The following is a 16,550-nucleotide window of genomic DNA, read 5'->3' on the forward strand; positions in this document are numbered from 1 at the left end:
AAGAGACAGGACTAGTTACCAGGCCAACTCAGGAGACAGTTATCAAGGTCAAGACAAGCCAGGGTTGAAGGCAGGGAGTCAGGCATAAGACAAGGCAAAAGATAAATTCTGTAGCAGTGGCAAGCCAGAGTCAACATTGCTGCTCAGACAGCTCCCTAGGCTAACTTCTTTGTTTAAATAGTTGATGTGGACCAGTCAGTTGACTGCAGGGTTCTGTTGCTCTGGCCTCTTCTAGGTGGAACTTCCTGTCGTGCCTAACCCTCCAGTAATTATTGGGTGCTGCTTCATCTGGTTTTCCAGTGGTGTCATTAGTCACCTATGATCCCACAGCCTGGGGTTCTGAACCCCTGGAGCATTATCCCAAAGAAAGCAAACAAAACACCACTACCATCAAGCTAACTCAACCCTTGTGTAATAGATAATTATTCATGTGGCAGAGTCAAGATATACATTTTTGATTTACTGTACTGACAGAAATCTAAAATATAGCAACATGAATTTCTTCTCACTTCCTACTCCTACTCTCATATGGTGGAAAACATATTTTAAAGATGTGAAATACATTTGTTAAGCTCTTGACTGACAACACATTTGCAGGTAAAGATTTCTATTTAATACTATTGATCCTACTAATGTTTTCTGATAAACCATCACTCCAGCAGAACCAGGAGGGTGTGGACAGGAAACGGCAGAGCCTGGTGCTCTATTTGTGGGAAGGGTTATTTCTTCTCAGTCAGACCCTCAGAAAGATTCCTTTGCCCCCTGGCCTTTACCTTTAGAAAGCCTGCTGCCTTCTTTCCTGCTGAGCAGTTCAGGGGAGGACTTTGGTGAGGGTTTGCTGGTGCCTTTCTTCCTTGCCCTCCAATTAATACAGGATTATGAAGGTGCTCCCATCCTCTCTCTCCAGCTACAAAGTGCTCCTCATTACTCCACAGCATCAGCCCCAGTTCTTTTGTTGGCTCCAACAGCCTTCCTATAGGCACTTCTCTCCTGACTCTCACTGTTAGACTCAGCGGCCAATTTCCCCCAGAACATGTCTCAGACCATGTGCTGGGGAATCAAGTAATCTCCCAAAGATGGCCTTGACCTCCAAATCCTTGCACCTATGGCAGGAAACTGCAGTCATTCCTCTAGCTAGCCCTATCCAGCCAACCTGTCGATGGAGGCTATACATACCATCAGAAGTGTGGATTGACTTGATGAGTTGCTTTAAAACTATTCTGGATTTAGGTGGATAACAGTCAATATTACAGAAAAACCAGTAGATCTGTCCTGTCACAACCATCCAGCTTCTCCAGCATAGGCCAGGGCTGAGCTGATCTGGAGAATGAAGCCTCTTTTAGGAACTGACATAACCAAGATCAGAGTTTTTAACATAGCTGATTATTTTAGAATGCTAGCTCCTACTTTCAGGCTGAGTCCTGGTCTCATTGACATTAATGGGAATTTTGTCATTGACTTCAATGAGATCAGTATTTAGCCCTTGTAGAAGCATGTAAACAACAACAATACAATAAGGCCAACTTAAATTTCCATTTGTAACCTATCAGCCCTAGTACATTAGTCATTTAATAGACCAAGAAAAAAAATAAAAAAATATTAGATTTCAGCTGCCAATGAATATTCCCATACAAGTGAGTGTGAATCTTTCAGATATCATGGTTAAGAACCAATTGATTCCCTTGGATGCAAACACATAACTCCAATTCACTTCAAGGGAGCCTGATTGTCTGCATTATTATTACTATTTATCTGGGGGCAGAATCAGGCACAGACTTTACCTCTGCATTTGTGATTATACTGATAAGATCTTGCTAAAAAGCTGCCTAGTGGGGAAATGCATAAAAGCTTGGAAGCCCTATCTACAGTACAAGCTCATTTTGTAACCAGATGGCGATATGTTCATTTTACACCTTAGTTACGACAGCCATGACCATGTCCCTACAGCAGCTTTTCCACCACACAGCTATCCGTACTGTTCCAGAGTACAGTCACACAGACCAGCACCAAAAGCTCTGGGATATATGATTGGCTGACATAGTTAAGGAGTTCCATCTGCACAGCAAGAAAACTCAGGTGTTATGACCCAGTTAAAAGACAACCAGGTACGAGTCTAAGCCGTTGGCAAACGTCAGACTCAATTAGCTGCCACTAACCAGGCATTAACCATATTGTATATGACAACAAACTTGTGGTGGGAGCCAACTACATCCCTAACTGCTTACAAAGGTAGAAGGTAGCAAGCATAGTAGACAGGGCCTTGGTTTGAGTAACATTTAAAAATCAATGCAGGAGAAAAAATACCAAAGCTCTTAGATGTGCTGCTTACATATGGCTCCTGAAGTCCTTACTTTGATTAATATTGTTTAACAAAAATCAGTAGAACAACCACCACTACTGAATCGGATATATACATTAAAATATAGGAGAGAATAGCAGCTTGCAATTTCATTTCAAACCTAACAGGCAAATGGGAATAAGTGCTTGGGTATCTCCAGGTGAGCCATGTGGGGTTTGTTTGCCAGCATTTGAATCTCTGGTGACCAACTCTTTGTTATTACATGCAAGATTCAGTAACAAAACAGATGATACGCTAGGGCATTGCTTCATGAGGAATAACAGATGAGTAGCTAAAGCCTCTCAATCTCACAGCTTTATATTGGGTGATCAGAATCTCAATCACAAGCATGCTATGACAAAATACTCTGGGTGAAAAATGAATAAAGATGGTATGTGTGTTTTATCAATAAAAGTAATGGTAAGAGATATATTTCTTACAATTCTTTAAGCAGAAGAAAGCTCACACGAGTGATACATTTTGCTTATAAAGCAGTGTGAAGTGGGATAAATCACACTGTCAATTTAATGGTTCTGCTTTTGCTGCATCTGTATTATCAGCAAGATTATTCTTTGTAGTCAAGCGAACTGATAGAAATATATATAGTACATCCACACTAATTTTTTTCCCCTGCAAGGGTCTTTAGCCACAAAGGCTAGCACAGGTTAGAAAACAAATTACTTGCTTTATTATATACTCTTATATTTATGACACATTATAGGATTCTATCATCTAGATGTATTTGAACAAGATTTTCATATTTGAAAAACACGTTCATGTCAAGAAGTTAACAAGTGAAATAACATCAGTATAGCTAGAATATTAGGACAGCCTAAAAGTAGATGTTTCACTTAAGTTATGTGAGGGAAATAGCTTAAATTATTCAGCACATAAATTGATGTCACATGGTCACTGTGCTGTACATACCACAATCTGAATTAATGTAATAAGTATTAATTATTTAATAATCAAGGGCCAAATAAAATTACTGTAAACATAAGTCAAACACACCAAGACAGCATCGCTCTCTCTCTCTCCAATTTACACAGCAGATCTTGATGCCAAACTAGAACTGAGCAAACAATTCATAACAAATACTCTATTTGCATCTATATCCATTTTTGAAGTGAGATCACAATCGCCTCAAATCTATTTCTTCAAAACTATTCACTGAAAATTAGCACAAATGTAATTTACTCTGTGCACTGCTATTTAATACTCGATATTCAAAAATGAACTGTGTAATTAGGGTTTGACTACACCAAAATTGTACCACTTCAACTATATTGATTATAATTAAAATGGCACAGCCCCCTCTAGTGTAGGCGCAGTAATACTGGTATAAAAATGCTTATACAGGCATAGTTTATTCCCATAAGTTATGTGCCCTAACCAAAATAGTTAAAAATCAATATAAAACTACATGTGTAGAACAGGCCTCTGGATATGTCTACACTGCATTCAGAGCTGTGGCTGCAGCACACATAGATACCCAACCTACCTTTGATAAAGCCAGTTCAAATAACAATTGCACTGAAGACACAACAGCATAGGCTAGCCTCTTACATACATATCCAGTCACCTGGAAGGTCTTATACAGCCTCTGCTGATGTGGATTCATTGCTATTGCTATTTGAGCTAGCTAGCTCAAAGCTAGCTTAGGTATATCTGTGTGTGATGCAGTCACGCCACTGATTGCAGTATAGACATACCCTTAATTGTGATTGGTGACATAAGTCACATGCTATTGTTTGTTCCTTCAGCGGATCCTGGTTTCTGTGAAGTCAGCCAGCTGGGCAACAGAGTGAACTTTCCTATCTACTGTATTAGATAAGAAAGGTAACTATTAATAAGTGTAGGCCCTAGTTCGCCTTTTATGATTTTGTTTTGTATTGTAACCATTTGTTTCCATCACTCTCACTTGTTTCTAGTAGAATCTCTATTCGCTCTTAAATAAACTCTTGTTTCTTTACACATGCAGTGTGTTACACAGGAGTGGTGGTTTAAGGCAAAGTTGGTAAACTGGTCCTTCGGAGTCAGAGGATTGCTGAGAGTAACTAGCATCAGGGGCTGGATATCACAGGGGGATGATTTAAGGAGATTAGGATGCTGAGCTGCACCTCTTGTTAACTTGAAAGACAAAGACATGGTTTAAATAGCCTGGAAGAAGGTGCTTGAGTAGCTGAAAGGCTGGTTGTGTTAGGTAGCTAGCAACCAGTTAACACAAGCAAGATTCCTTTCCTCCCTCTGGAGGCAGTGGGTAGCAATGTGATTCACAGCCCTGCGCAATCTGATGTCCACCACAGGGCCTTATTCAGGTTTCTAGTGTAAATGATTATGGAAAACAAATATAATATTTGCTTTCCATGCATAGCAGAGCATGCAAACTCGGCATTCATGGTAGTAAACATTGACGTAAACAGGAAAATGAACAAAAGTGGGTGCAAATATGGCTAAAGCACATTCAGATTTAAATTCTAACAAATAGTTGCAGGATTTTCTGTTTTGTTTATTTGTTTGTTTGGCATTACTTTTCTAGCTCTAATGAGTACGTTCTTTTTTTGCTATGTTTTTGGAACTCCCATAGGACATCAGCGATTCTCCACATGGATCAGAAAGGAGAATTTTGTCCTAAATTATGTATGATATAGAGATTTTAATACTGAATTGCCTCCTTTCACAAACGATAGCTTCCAACTCAATGTGACAATTATGCAAAGCTCTACAGTTTCATAAAAAGCCATTTTAACATCAAACATTTCTGAGTCAGACTCTCTGGTGTTGTAAGTAAATTGGTGTAAGTTTGTACCAATTTACACCAGCAGAGAATCTGCCTTTGGTGGATTCATGCCAACACAGTGGAAATAGTGACTTTTGATCTTATTATACAGGCCCATCCTGGCTAGCATAAAAAACAAACCTGAATTTGAGATCCCACAGGTTTACATTAAAAAAGCCATATAAGCTGAATAAAAGAGAACTCTTCAGGGAGTCTCACACAGGCACCAAACTGTGGCAATGGAGCTCAGTTTTATCCCATGCACAGCAACTAAGTGTTTGTGGAGGATTTCTTGGCCGTTCGCTTTACAGTCCCCTCATCTTCCGTCTTAAGTGTTTGTTTGCAGCTGTTCCAAATTGTAAGTGACATCTACTCTGTGTAGCAAACTGTGCAGAATTTCAGTTTTTGACACTATGATATTACTGACAGTGGTAGTTGCTATCACACATTTGATGTTTCACTGCTTCAGCACCACCAACCCTACAAAAAATGTCTAGATTGCCAGGGGGTTGAGATCACAGCCTATAATGCTGATGATTATCTCATTGTTTCTTTTTACCCCCCTCACAAGTCTGTCTGTATCAATCTGTTGTCACTTTACACCTGGGGGAATTCTGCGCCAAAAAATTAAAAATTCTGCACACAATATTTTAAAAGTTTTAATTTAATTAAAATATTTAAAAATAACAATATAATCACACCGGTTTCAATTATTTTGGCAATTTATTTCAAAATACCTGTCAGCAAATATGTCTGTAACAATACAGACAACAAAAAAGATTCCCTCAAAAGTAGAAAGTTAAAAAAACCCTATAACAACCCAGTTCCTGGTTCTCCATTATGCTTTTGTTGGGTGCCTCAGCCTGGATGTGTCACATGTGCCAGCTGGGCACATCTTGGAGGAAAACTCTGTTCCTTGGATCTCAGACCCCCAGAACCCCTCCCTGCCAGAACTCAGCCACAGGGCACTTCCCCCCTCCCCACTTGCACTCTCTACTCCCCAGAGCCCAGGGATCCAGAGGGAGAAACAGCCTGATGATAGGTTCCAGGATTGTACAGCATTTCCTGCACACTGCCTACTTCCTTCAGGACATGCTGGGAACTGCAATTGCCCCAAACCCTGAGCTCTTCCCACTCCCTGCCGCTCCCCCTCAGCAGCATCCTGTATTTGCAAACTGGAGAGCCATGCTCTGCTAAGTCCAGCAGCCCCTAGTGGCAGCCAGCAGCTGTTCAGCACCAATTCTGCACAGAACATTAATTCTGTGCAAATTCTGCATTGCACAGTGGTGCAGAATTCCCCAAGATTATCTCTTGTCTTATGCTTAGATTGAAAACTCTGGGATAGGGAGCATCTGTTCTATGTTTGTACAGCACCTAGCACAATGAGGTCTTGGTCCATCATTGGGGCTCCCATGTGCTATGAAAATGCAAATAAGAAAATAAATAATATACCTTCCTTGCCCTTTTACTTTTCATAAAGTATCAAACCCTTGAGACTTAATCCCAGCAATTTAGCTTTTTAAAAAAAAACAGACACCAAAAGGAATAAAAGCCAAAGCCAAGATGAGATAAAAAATGCTCCTGAATAGCAAACCTATATCACTATCAGAGATGAAGAGGCAGAGTTAGAGCAAGAACAGTGAAAATTGTTTAAATAAAAGATTTTATCTCCTCATATTGTTTTATTGATTTAGTTTTCTGCATTTACCTTTGGACTCCCAAAATCTGAAGTATTTGATAATTATTAGAAATTTAGCAACAGAATGCAAAATTAATTGGACGGTTAATATATATGTATTATAGCATAGTGTGGAAATAAAATACATACATGCTATCATTGTAAGAGTGCTGAAGATGAAAACATTCTTATAGCTTTTGTTTTAAATTTACCAGTAATATCTGTGTCATTTGAGTTTGCATCATTCTGGCCAGCACATGAAATACTTGATGGAATATGATGAGACTTTTGTAGCTCAGCATGGCCCTTTCAAAGGCAGTTTATCTCCGGGCTTACAAAAAACCCAGAACGTTAAGAAATTCTAGGTAAAGCAAGCAAGGTTTTAAAAAATAAACATACAGGAATTTTTTTATGTCAGGTACTGCTAAACAGTGGAAAAAATGAGATGTTTTACTGCTATGGACTCTACAGTTACGCACTGCTACTTGGTATTTCCTTACTCCCCAGGCATAGTACTGAGTGCTTAATTTGTAATGAAAGAGGTGCCAGGGCTGAAGCAAATTTTTTACTTTCATAATGGATGCAGCAAGCCCAGAGGTGCCGGGGCTATGAACTGCCAAGTCTAGAGCTGCCGGGGCTCAGCCCTGGCAAGCCCTGGAACAAATTAAGCACTGATAGTGCTTAATTGGGGTCTAGTACTTAACTAGAGGTTATTGTCCAAATGCATCCTACTTTTACCAAACATCTCTGGCCTTCTGTCTCTTTGAAGTTCAAGTAGTTCCACCCTCAGTCGGATTTATATGCTGTATGCTTCCAGACCTCACAAAAAACTAAGAGGAAGCAGAGAAAGACCCCAGATGAAATATTCATGAAGTTTCATAACATACATTATCATTTTATGATTCCTTTACTTGGTCTAACACCAATGCTTTCTAGCACTCTACTAAATCAGCCAGCAAACTTTATAAATCACTAGCAAAAGTATATGAAATGTCACTTAGAATCATAGAAGATTAGGACTGGAAGAGACTTCAGGAGGTCATCTAGTCCAACCCGCTGCTCAAAGCAGGACCAACCCCAACTAAATCATCCCAGCCAGGGCTTTGTCAAACCAGGTCTTAAAAACCTCTAAGGATGGAGATTCCACCACCTCCCTTGGTAGCCCATTCCAGTGCTTCACCACCCTCCTAGTGAAATAGTTTTTCCTAATATCAAACCTAGACCTCCCACACTGCAACTTGAGACCATTGCTTCTTGTTCTGTCATCTGCGATGAATGAGAACATCCAAGCTCCATCCTCTTTGGAACCCCGCTTTAGGTAGTTGAAAGTTGCTATCAAATCCCCCCTCATTCTTCTCTTCTGCAGACTAAATAAACCCAGTTCCCTCAGCCTCCCTTCGTAAGTCATGTGCCCTAGCCCCCTCGTCATTTTCATTGCCTTCTGCTGGACTCTATCCTATTTGTCCTCATCCTTTTTGTAGTTGGGGGGCCCAAAACTGGACACAATACTCCAGATGTGGCCTCACCAGTGCCCAATAGAGGGGAATAATCACTTCCCTCGATTTGCTGGCAATGCTCTTACTAATGCAGCCCAGTGTGCCGTTAACCTTCTTGGCACCAAGGGCACACTGTTGACTCATATCCAGCTTCTCATCCACTGTAATCCCCAGGTCCTTTTCTACAGAACTGCTGCTTAGCCAATCGGTCCCCAGACTGTAGCAGTGCATGGGATTCTTCCGTCCTAAGTGCAGGACTCTACACTTGTCCTTGTTGAACTTCATCAGATTTCTTTTGGCCCAATCCTCCAATTTGTACAGGTCACTTTGGACCCTATTCCTACCCTCCAGGGTATCTATCTCTCCCCCCAGCTTAGTGTCATCTGCAAACTTGCTGAGGCTGCAATCCATCCTATCATCCAGATCATTAATTAAGATGTTGAACAAAACCAGCCCCAAGACCAACCCCAGGGGCACTCCTCTTGATACCAGCTGCCAACTAGACATCGAGCTGTTGATCACTACCTGTTGAGCCCGACAAACTAGCCAGCTTTCTATCCACCTTATAGTCCATTCATCCAATCCATATGTTTTTAACTTGCTGGCAAGAATACTGTGGGAAACCATATCAAAAGCTTTGATAAAGTCAAGATATATCACATCCACCACTTTCCCCATATCCACAGAGCCAGTTATCTCATCATAGAAGGCAATCAGGTTGGCCAGGCATGACTTGCCCTTGGTGAATCCATGTTGACTGTTCCTTATCACCTTCCTGTCTGCCAAGTGCTTCCAAATGGATTCCTTGAGGACTTACTCTATGATTTTTCCAGGGACTGAGGTGAGACTGACAGGTCTGTAGTTCCCCAGATTATCCTTCTTCTTTTTTAAAAGATGGGCACTATATTTGCCTTTTTTCAATTGTCCGGGACCTCCCCCGCTCACCACAAGTTTTCAAAGATAATGTCCAATGGCTCTGAAATCACATCAGCCAGCTCCCTCAGCACCCTCTGGTGCATTAGATCTGGACCCATGGACTTGTGCATGTCCAGCTTTTCTAAATAGTTCTTAACCTGTTCTTTCACCACTGAGGGCTGCTCACCTCCTCCCCATACTGTGTTGCCCAATGCAGCAGTCTGGGAGCTGACCTTGTCTGTGAAGACCGCTTTTTCCACATCATCTGTCATTAGGTTGCCTCCCCCATTCACTAAGGGTCCCACATTTTCCTTGACCTTATTCTTGTTGCTAACATACCTGTAGAAACCATTCTTGTTACCCTTCACATCCCTTACTAGCTGCAACACCAATTGTGCTTTGGCTTTCCTGATTACAGCCCTGCATGCTCAAGCAATATTTTTATACTCCTCCCTAGTCATCTGTCCAAGTTTCCACTTTTTGTAAGCTTCCTTTTTGTGTTTAAACTCACTAAAGATTTCTCTGTTAAGCCAAGCTGATTGCCTGCCATATTTACTATTCTTTCTGCACATTGGGATGGTTTGTTCCTGTGCCCTCAATAAGGCTTCTTTAAAATACAGCCAGCTCTCCTGGATTCCTTTCCCCCTCATATTAGCCTCCCAGAGGACCCTGCCCATCAGTTACCTGAGGGAGTCAAAGTTTGCTTTTCTGAAGTCCAGGGTCCATATTCTGCTGCTCTCCTTTCTTTCTTTTGTCAGTATCCTGAACTCAACTATCAGGGGTGGCTGTAGCTTTTTTGCCACCCCAAGCACGGCAGGCAGGCATGCCTGCGGGAGGTCTCCAGTCCTGTGGATTTGGCGGCTTGCCTACGGGAGGTACCCGCCGCCAAATTGCCGCCGAATCCGTGGGACCGGCGGACGTCCCGCAGGCATGCCCCCAAAGGCTGCCTGACTGCCACCCTCGCAAGGACCGGCAGGGCGTCCCACGCGGCTTGCTGCTCCAGGCTTGGAGCGCCCGTGCCTGGAGCCGCTGCTGTCGACTATCTCATGATCACTGCTGCCCAAGTTGCCACCCACTTCCCCTACCAATTCTTCCCTGTTTGAGAGCAGCAGGTCAAGAGGCGAATGGCCCCTCATTAGTCCAGCACTTGCACCAGAAATTTGTCCCCAACACTCTCCAAAAACTTCCTGGATTGTCTGTGCACTGCTGTATACCAGATGTCAGGGTTACAGCAGTACTTGTTAATGTACCATCTTTACTCCCAAACTGCGTGAGCACAGGGCAAGAATCATATTACATATATGACTATGCTTACCACCAATCTTCAACATATTGATTTTTTCCACGGTCAGCTCCTATTGTATTAGGTCTTTATTTTTTCCTGGGGGAGTTTCTGCCAGTAGGTAGTAAGCAAGGAAACTAGCCCATCCCTCTTTATGAAGATCATAGGTGAACATGTAACATATGAGATCACAAAAGTCTTATATAAAATCTATAGAATATTTGTTTTCACACTGATAAAAATGTGCACATCATGTGCCATTAGGAACATTGTACTGTACTTTATTCAGAAAATAATTCAGGTACACACAGACTCAGTCAATAAAGTAAAAATGCTCTTAACTGTTCAAAATAGTGTGCTGCTAACAGTGAATAATTGTTGAAGACTGCCCCTGTTCAGCTGCAATATTACAAGGCTGCTGGAACTTGGCTGAGGAGCTAGTCCATTGTCTGAAATTAGACACCTTTTGAAGAAGAGGAAAATAGAAGTGACTCTGGAAGTTTTCAGAAAAGAGATACTCTGAGTAGGAATCAAAACCATCTATTCCTGAGTGGGAATCAGGACATGGATCCATCAAAGTTCCCTCACTTAATGTTTCAGGGTCTCAGACATCCTCCCAGCTGTCCCACTGTTGGCTTTCCCTTCCTCTCTCTGCAGGTGAACAGCAACTCCCATACATACTTTTACCATTGATTTTCTGCCCATCCTGGACAAACTTGCTTTACATTCTATCCCCAAGGGCCAGCCAGGCTCCATCTCATCTTTTGCCCCTCTCTGGCCAACTAGTCACAAGTCAAATGGCATTTAAACATTTTTTGCCAGTGGCAGTCCACTGCCAATTGTCTCCTAAAACGGACTTCCACTAGGAAGCGTAACTTCTTTTCAGCCATTACACATGTAATTAATTTTTTGATCGACTCGTCCCTTGTTGCACTCTAGCCAAACAATTTAACTCACAGAAAAGAAAAACAAACAAACAAAAAAGAGGGATCTAATCTGAAATAAAAATATTTTCTTAATTTATTGTCTGGAATTGCTTGCGACAATTCCACTGATTTCAAAGGGAGCTGCATGTGCAGCATGGCTGGCTACAGAGTCATAGCCACCATAACATTTCTATTCTTTCATTGAAATTGATACTCTGTGTCCAATACTGGGTCCTTGTGCCTCTAAAATGTTGGAGTCTTACACAGCTACATGACCTGTCCAGGCTGTGAATCCATGGAGGCATAGGCATATTATGAGGAGGCAACTCCCTACCCACTCAAGAGTGGTTATATAGACCCTGATCCAGCACAGCACTTATGCTTACTTTTTCAAAGTCAAAGGGCTACTCACATGCTTAAAGTTAACCACATATTTAAGTGCTTTGCTGGACTGGGGCCATAGGATCCGATCCAATGCCTATTAAGCCAGTGGAAGACTCCTAAACATATTGGATCTGTCCCAAAGCAGTTGCACTGCCAGTCCTAACACACCCTGGCTGGGCACTGGAAGATTATATCTGAACAGGAAGTCAGCATTGGAACTGTGTATTTTAAAATGTTTGTGTCGGAACATACAGGAGCTTTGAAGTGGAGTTTCATAAGACATATGTAACTGTCCAGGAGCTCTGGACTAAATCATATAAGAGCTAAAATATAATCTCAAATTCAGGAAAGTACATGCACATTACACCTTGGGGAAGATGTTTATTGTGTTTCCGATGATACACTGGCCTTCTTGTTGCTAAAAGGCAAAATGAAATCTTTTCATATTAATTAAAGTTTCACAGTTCTTTGTATTATTCAGTAGTGTGTAGCAAATCACAGACTGACCATCAAGAAGATGTACTAGTACAACCTTAATTTCAGAGAACTTGGTTGTATCCAGCATATAATCTTACTATAGGTGAAAAAAATTGGAGTTAAATCTGGGTCTCATTGAAGTCAATGGCAAAACTCCTACTGACTTAGATGAAATCAGGATTTCACCCTTGGTGCTTAAGGCCCAGCGTACAGATGATAAAAAAAAAAAAAAAAAAAAAAATTCTAATGTTCGTTTAAGAAGGGCTCATATCCAAAATACTAGTGTACCAAAGACACAAAGATCTTACATTCCCTCAGTAAGGGCAGGTCTAATGACAATGCTACTGTACGGACTCTTTTGGGAAAGCTTACAGTCTGCTGAACCTGTAATATATAGATGCCATTATCTACTGCCAACCCCTGAGCCCTAGAAGTTCAATTCTTCACCCATAAAGGACATTTCTTAGATTAAAGCTACTTTTCAGAACACACTGAAACGATAGCGTTAGTATAAAGCACAAAAAAAGGTTGCTGACTTCAGAACATTATGATGTAGGCTGTATATCAATAAATGCTTTGTGCCACACAGATTAAGGAAATGGGCCTAAGACTAGTCAAAACTTTCATTCAAAACTTCTTTAAAAAAAAATAATAAACAATCCCAATCAATAGGTTTCCGATTAGGCACATTTTTCTTGGAAATGTCAGTTTTCCTCAGAAATGTTTAATTTTTCCATCAGGACACTTAAGTTTTCAGTTTGAGGGTGGGTTTTTTGGTCCCCAAACCCCCAAAATTTTCTGAGGGGAAAACCCATTTTCCAACCAGTTCTAAGCAAGCATTTAAATTTATTCAATCAAAGCCATACTTCTAATATAATTCACCTTTTTGGGTAGCATCCACCTGAATCGTCCTAGACATTTTAATAATATGACTGTTATGCTGCAATAGATCCAACCATAGCACTTCACTACAGAAAATGGTATAATCTGCAGCTGCCACTGTAGAATATTGCAGTTTGGTTTTGTTTGATAAAAGCAGAATAAAACCCAACAGGATTGTTAGCAGAACAGAGTGTTCAACTGAAGTGTCTCTAAAAGTATTTCACAATTTGTAAAGCTATGTTGGCTCTTTTACACTGCACAGAACCAACGACATGACTCTATAGTCACTCATGGTTTGCTCTCTTGGTCTGATACTAGCTGGCTATATTTTCAGCCACAGGAATTGTTGTTAATGCAATATGGATGCCACAGTTGTTTGTTGTTTTTTCCTTCAGTAAATGTCAACTTTACAACATTTTTTAAGCTTGTCATTCTTTATGGCTATATAAATCCAATTTCTACTGTCTCAGCAAAACCTGAAGAATACAGCTTTTTAGTTCAAAGTGGTTTATGTAAACAGTTCCATTTATTACTGAAGTGATTTTAGGTTCAGTTCTGTAGCTTGTCAGTTATTCAAATCAGCAAGTGGAGTCTATTCACCAAGAGTCAGAGCCTCAATTGATATAAATTGTCATAGCTCCATGGGCTTCGATTGAGCTACAACAATTTACTCAAAAGTTGAGAAGGGTCTGACTCCAGAGACCTAATTAAATAGCATACAAATTCCCTGATATTTCACATTTTGAAATCCCAATGATGCTAAAAATGGTTTTGGTTTCCAAATAATTACTTTTCATTGCTGTATTTTGTGGCAAAAATAATTTTGTTTTGGAGGTTTTCCTTTTATCATTTGTGAAAGCATCAATAATATACAGCAAGGAAGAATTACCAAGTTCGCTGATGAGCAACTTAAACCCCCCCCATAAAAAACCAACAACCTAAAAAGAAAAAAGAAAAAGACTCCCCACACACAATATTTTTCTTGTTTACAAAAGCATGTTTAAAAATGTATCCTTATTGGCTTCTTCTTCACAGAACATCTTACAGATTCCAGGCAGTTAAATCTGATACGTGTATATAACTTCACAATAACATCGTGGTATGCAGATTTCTATTGTAACAGTGAAAACATTTTTATGTGGAAAAACAGTAAGGCAACTAATATTATTTATTTAGTAGTCTTTATTCCAAGTAATGTCTCCCTGTGTATTGTAAGAGAAGGCTTTATAGTAGCCATTTTTAAAATGATTATGATTTCTGGCCTTCTGTTATAAATAAGAAAATAGAAAAATAAGTGGAGGAAGCCAGATGAGCTGCAGACTTTGTCCCCATTCCTAATAATAACAAAGATTCCTGTGCACTAGCAAAATCAAAAGCATGAAAGGCCTTTTCCATTTAAAATCAATGGGAGCCAGCGTAATACTGATCTAAGTAGTAGGTTGCTGTTATCATTCAAATATGACACTCCTGAATTAGAAATACCTGTGATGACAGCTCCAGACCCTAGTGGAGCCATATCCTCTCTCCAAAGGATATATTACAAGTTAAAATATTGCTTTTGGGGTTTTTTGTCAACACCAGAACATATCAAACTGGCACAAAGCGGGTTCATCATTATTTCCTTTAGTAAACTAGGGGTTAGATTATTCTGAGCTCAGTTACAGTCATTGTAAATCTCAAGTAACTGCATTGATTTAAGTGAAGTTACTTCATTTTTTACACTGGTATAACCGAGATTAGAATCAACTAGGTATATAAACTAGTGTTATCATCAGGTTTCTATTAACATGTACATAAACAAGTGAATTATAAGATTCCATTGTTTAGATGTTCTCTCTCTATTTACACATATTTACAGAGCAGAGGTGCAAAGGAATTCTTATTTCCTTGCATGGGCACATTCACAATCTAGCCCCTAGTGTATTATTTTGATAGAAGAGGTTACTTCTCAGAAAGGGCCCTCCCAGTCCCAGAGGGTCTTACAGAGAAGATTAAAACTCACTATAACAGTGACAGCAAATGCATTTTACACTTGGGCTTTAACACCTGTGTACCATGAAAACTGCCATTAAAATGCTAGTCCAGAAAGGGATAGTTCAGTGGCTCCATTAGGGCAACTTTCAGGTCATTTTGCACCACTGTGATAGCACTAAGTAACCTTTAGAAGAGCTGAGAATCTGGCCCACAGTTTGAGCCTCTGCTTAGGAAACATCTTGAATATTTAAGCTTATATGAGAACATTAATTTCCTGGCTTCAAATTCAGAAGTCTAGGTACCCTCCAAATCTGCAGTGCTCATAAACCCATTTCCTTCAAAGTATCAAAATAAAAGCTATGCAAAATATCCAGCACTGGGTTGAGACTGCAATCAATGCAGATACTTGGACAATTTTGAGACATTAATGGTAACTGCTGAATATCATTGACCAAAGTGCAGCTGTAGCCTACATGAAAAGCCTTTGATATATAAATTATATTTTACTCTATGTACAATAGGGTGAAATTCACCCTTGTGCAGAGGGTCAGTACAGAGACTATGCATTAGACCACCCTATTAAGTGAGACTTAAGTGGTGCATAATTCTTGTACTGGCCTTCTGCATGCGGTGGATTTCACGCTTTAATGAACAGAAGAGGTTTTAGGACAGACTATATGGCATAATATCCTAGCATACAGCAGTTCTGAGGTTTTATACCAGTCATCCAGCCCTAAGAATTCTAATAATTAGGAATAATTGTTACTTATCTAAGACTCTGTGCATATTTTGTTCAGTTTTTGCTTTGATCACTTTTCTATAGGAAAAATTGCCCTGGAGTCAGCATAATGTAGGATAACCAATATACTTCCAGGATAAAAGTATGTATATCTTATGAAGAAACCCTAATGAGGTTGAGCCAGTATTTAGAGAAAGTAACAGAGTTTCCTAAGGGGAAGTATTCAAAATTATGATAAAGAGGAATGAAACCACCATTCATGCTAGAAAGGGGATCAGAATGCAGGATGTAATGTGATGGCCCACTTCTGCTCCCACCCAAGTCATTGATTGAGGACTGCGCCCACATAATTGAAATTGAGCACCAGTTTGGAATTCAAGCACAGCTATTTCATTCAAGTAGTGACACCTATGGACTAAGTTGGAGTATCAGGGGGTAGCCGTGTTAGTCTGTATCTACAAAAACAACAAGGAGTCTGGTGGCACCTTAAAGACTAACAGATTTATTTGGGCATAAGCTTTCGTGAGTAAAAACCTCACTTCTTCGGATGCATAGAGTGAAAGTTACAGATGCAGGCATTATATCCTGACACATGGAGAGCAGGGAGTTACTTCGCAAGTGGAGAACCAGTGTTGACAGGGCCAATTCAATCAGGGTGGATGTAGTCCACTCCCAATAAT

This window comes from Trachemys scripta, chromosome 11 (genome assembly GCF_013100865.1).
Source record: "Trachemys scripta elegans isolate TJP31775 chromosome 11, CAS_Tse_1.0, whole genome shotgun sequence".
In the NCBI taxonomy this organism is placed as follows: Eukaryota; Metazoa; Chordata; order Testudines; family Emydidae; genus Trachemys; species Trachemys scripta.